Below are 5,000 nucleotides of genomic sequence, written 5' to 3' on the forward strand. Positions count from 1 at the left end.
TCAAAATATACTTATGGGACTGTATGTAAGTTTTTACACGTATAAACATGTTTTAATCCTTTTTATAGCCGGTGTGTGAACAGGTTGTAACTCAACCCTAAACAATGAGACCTTCCGCAGCTTTCTGTGTTTCCTCTCTCAGCCTGTCGACTGATTTTAATGTGAAGAATGGGGAGGAAGCGTTTATATTTTATTTTTCTGTAAAATTCAACAGATGTGACGCCGTGCATGCTCGCGAGTGACTTTGATTTCAGCTCCGCCTACAGAGCTAACAGTGTGCAGCCATAGCTAACGTTCGGTTAGAAACGGAGTCCGCCTACGGCAACAAGCGACCGGCCTCCAACACAAACTCAGACTCCAACACAAACTCAGACTCCAACGCAAACTCCACGGATACACGTGTAAAAACGTACATACAGTCCCTTTGAAGTACCAAAAGTACAAATACTAATTTAACGTAATGGCTCATTTCAGAATCATATCATATTATGTGATTGGATTATTGATTTATTAATGTGTTCATCACTTTAATGTTGCAGCTGGTAAAGGTGGAGCTGATTTGAATTACTTTACAGACTTTATATTTTATTTATTTATATACATTAGCGCTGTCAAAGTTAACGCCATAATAGCACATTAACGCTAATTTGTTTTAACGCCACTAATTTCTTTAACACATTAACGCAACTTGTTATTTTTCGGTTGTAGCGGCTCAGTTTTAAAGCTACAGTGAAGATACTGAAACTACAAGACCTGATAAATCCATCGGCACCAACCATGTCAGACTAGCTGGTCATGAAGGAGGTTAAATAACGCTCCAAACTTACGCTACATTTTATCGAGGAAAAACTGTCATGTCCATTTTCAAAGGGGTTCCTTGACCTCTGACCTCCAGATATGTGAATGTGTGAGGCCTTTTGTACAAAAAATGTCCAAAAACTTTCAGAAAATAAAAAATCTGAAAATTGTCAGAAAAAATGTCCAAAAAAAAGTCAGTAAAATGTCTGAAAGAAAGGCAGAAGAACAGTCCGATACTGGTATCGTATGAAACTATAAACCTGATGAATCCATCGGTACCAACCATGTCATACTAGCTGGTCATGAAGGAGGTTAAATAACGATCCAAAGGGGACCCTTGACCTCTGACCTCCAGATCAGTGAATGTAAATGGGTTCTATGGGTACCCACGAGTCTCCCCTGAAAAACATCTGAAAAATGTCCAAAAATTGTCTGAAAAATATAAAAAAAAGTCTGAAAAATAGTTTTTCAAAAAGTCTGAAAAATAGTTTTTCAAAAAGTCTGAAAAATAGTTTTTCAAAAAGTCTGAAAAATAGTTTTTCAAAAAGTCTGAAAAATATTGAAAATAATGTCTGAAAAATATTTTTAAAAAGTCTGAAAAAAGTAAAAAAAAAAAAGCCCCTTGATCTCCAACCTCCAGATCAGTGAATGGGTTCTATGGGTACCCACGAGTCTCCCCTTTACAGACATGCCCACTTTATGATAATCACATGCAGTTTGGGGCAAGTCATAGTCAAGTCAGCACACTGACACACTGACAGCTGTTGTTGCCTGTTGGGCTGCAGTTTGACATGTTATGATTGGAGCATATTGTTTTTATGTTTTTTTTAAACTTTGATATTTATTTTGCATTTTCAGCTCAGGGTTGAACATCATGAGCATCCGTACAGAATTCAACAAACAATACAACATTTAACACAAACAGTTTTCAGGGGCAGTTAAACATGTTTATGTTCTCCAACAACACAGGCATCAGGTTTCATGTTCCATGTAAATTATCCATTTTTCACAGTTATTGTCAAAGATATTGCTTTTAATTTTTAGTTTGTACGTCAGTTTTTCCATTGAAAAAATATCACGGACGATCTGAAACCAGTGATCTTTTGCCAGATATTTATCTGTTCAGTTGAGCATATTGTTTTATGCTAAATGCAGTACCTGTGAGGGTTTCTGAATCAATATCTGTCATTGATTTGTGTTGTTAATTGATTTACAATAATAAATATATACATACATTTACATAAAGCAGCATATTTGTCCACTCCCATGTTGATAAGAGGATTAAATACTGGACTAATCTCCCTTTAAGGTTCATTTAGAACAGATAACACGTGATTGATTTGCGATTAATCGTGATTAACTATTTTAATAATTTGACAGCCGTAGTTTTCAGAATGAGAAAGTCTGGTTCTGTTTGTTTTTTATCTCAGAAACGTAAACAGAAAGAAGAAAACTGTTTATTTGATCTAAAGTTACAAAAACTGAAGAACTAAAGAAAGAAAATGTAACAAAAGAACATTAAAAATTAAAACAGTCGTCAGGAACACTGAGCTGATCGACAGGGTGATGGAAACATAATTCATCATAATACTAAAAAAACAAAATTAAATCTGACTTCTTACTGTTACTGTTCAGTCACATATATGTAAACATATAGCAGATATATTTATTATAAATCATAGCCCAACAGATGTTCACATACATTTCCATTAAAAACAGAACTTTCTTGTTAGAATGCGACAAATATCCTAAATATATAATAATCTTCAGTGTACATATTAAAATTATTATTAGATGGTTTTTATATTTTCTTAGTTGATAAAGAACATGTTGAAATTAATATGTTGCACACATTACCTTTAATTAAATGCATTAAAAAAAGAAACATATTTACATAATTTTATAATATTTTATAAAAACAAAAATGTTATCTTATACTAGGTAGTACTAACTAGTATTTTATATATACTGTACGCAGTTATGTAAAGGTATATTTACATAATACTAATTAGGTATGAACATGTTAAAAACACATATGTCAAATACATATCTTTATACTGTCTTTATATTTATATTGCTCATATTATCACACAACACAGATACTGAATCATAATATAATGTTTATATACGGGCATGTGTGTGTCTATATTTAGTGATATATGGACATATTTTTATGATATTAATAAGATATAAACATGTTAAAATCACACATTTTTAATAGATAACTTCATATTGGCTGTATTTTGTACAACATATATTGTATTTAATACATGTTAAGACAGATATTTTATTAAGATGTGAAAAACAGATGTGAGATTAAAATATATGCCAACATATAAAAAACATTATTTATGATATATGTTCATATTTGTTGAAATTTCAGATTTTTGTACATCCAAAGAGTTCAGATCTGTCATAATAATGTGTACAGCTTTAATAAAATATACTACGGTTGGAGAAGCTGCTGCACATCTGGAGGATTTTATTATATTGGTTAATTTAAATAACATGTTGTATCTGGACATCGTTACAGTCAGACACCATCAATCACCAGCTGTTACATTAAACTCTGTTTCGGTTCACGTCTATAACAGTTAAAGTGTGTTTGTAGTTAATTCGTTGTTAGTTTAGTTTTACGGGTCGGTTAACTAGATGGAGCGTGACAGAGCTCTGTTGCTATGGTTACCGGCAGGTTAAAGCTGTGCCACGACCTGAGTGATCACGCTGTACGGTCCGATCGTCAGCCAGGTGGTCACTCAGGCCGTACAGTAGGAGCAGGAGTTCCAGAACAACACGTCTTACAGCGTCCAGTGTACTACCGGACCAGCTTAAACCTGCCAGTAACCATAGCAACAGAGATCTGTCATGCTTTGGATGTACACAAATCTGAAATTTTGACAAATATGAACATATATCATAAATAATGTTTTTTATATGTTGGCATTTATTTAAATCTCACATCTGTTTTTCACATTTTAATAAAATATCTGTCTTAACATGTATTAAATACAATATATGTTGTACAAAATACAGCCAATATGAAGTTATCTATTAAAAATGTGTGATTTTAACATGTTTATATCTTATTAATATCATAACAATATGTCCATATATTACTAAATATAGACACACACATGCCCGTATATAAACATTATATTATAATATATAAACATTATATAATGATTCAGTATCTGTGTTGTGTGATAATATGAGCAGAAATATTATTATCTATGTATTCAACATAAAATATGTGTTTGACATGTGTGTTTTTAACATGTTCATACCTTATTAGTATTATGGAAATATATCTTTACATAACTGCGTATAGTACATGTAGTGCATGTCTGTAAAGGGGAGACTCGTGGGTATCCGTAGAACCCGTTTACATTCACACATCTGGAGGTCAGAGGTCAACGGACCCCTTTGAACATGGACATGACAGTTTGTCCTCTCCAACATTTAGTTTGGAGCGTTATTTAACCTCCTTCACTACCAGCTAGTCTGATATGGTATACACACCTACTACACACCTACTACACATCTACTACATGTGTAGTAGATGTGTAGTAGATGTGTGTGTTGTTCAATGTGAACTCAGACACACATTCCTGCTCAGCCTTCAGGAGGTGGAGTCAGCTGACGTTTATGATTTAAACTCAGTTATTTCTGTATCTGCTGTGTGTGTGTTTGTATGTGTGTGTGTGTGTGTGTGTGTGTGTGTGTGTATGTGTGTGTGTGTGTGTGTGTGTGTGTGTGTGTGTGTGTGTGTGTGTGTGTGTGTGTAACCACGCCCGGCGCTCTCTCAGAGGGTAAAGGTTGAATCTGCTGAACACGCCCTGATGCTCGTTGTGTGTTTCTGAGGTCACGTGACGCTGTAGATCAGTCCGGATCCTCTCCGTCTGTTTTCTGGTGAACTGTCTCTTTAAATCCTCCCTGTCCTCTGATTGGTCGACGGGGCGTCTCCTGCCGCAGAACCTCGACCTCGGTTTGATGATTGACAGTTTATTTTCTCACACACTTCAGTCTATTGGTCGAACAGAGGAGTGTGTGTGTGTGTGTGTGTGTGTGTGTGTGTGTGTGTGTGTGTGTGTGTTACATTCCTGGCGGGGTGGGTGTGGCCGAGAGACAAACAGAGAGAGGAGGAGGGGGGGGGCGGTGCATTCCAGTATGTCAGAGTCTCACACACACCTGAACACACCTGA

The 5,000-nt window shown here is 35.2% G+C and overlaps 1 protein-coding gene across 5 annotated transcripts in view; it reads left to right on the plus strand.

Annotated features, from left to right (window-relative positions):
• The window catches only part of LOC141781402 (rho GTPase-activating protein 27-like), a 32,840-nt gene that overhangs the window by 914 nt on the left and 26,926 nt on the right, over nucleotides 1-5,000 (plus strand). The gene's annotated exons all lie outside the window — the stretch shown is intronic.

Source organism: Sebastes fasciatus, chromosome 13 (genome assembly GCF_043250625.1).
Source record: "Sebastes fasciatus isolate fSebFas1 chromosome 13, fSebFas1.pri, whole genome shotgun sequence".
Taxonomy (NCBI): domain Eukaryota; kingdom Metazoa; phylum Chordata; class Actinopteri; order Perciformes; family Sebastidae; genus Sebastes; species Sebastes fasciatus.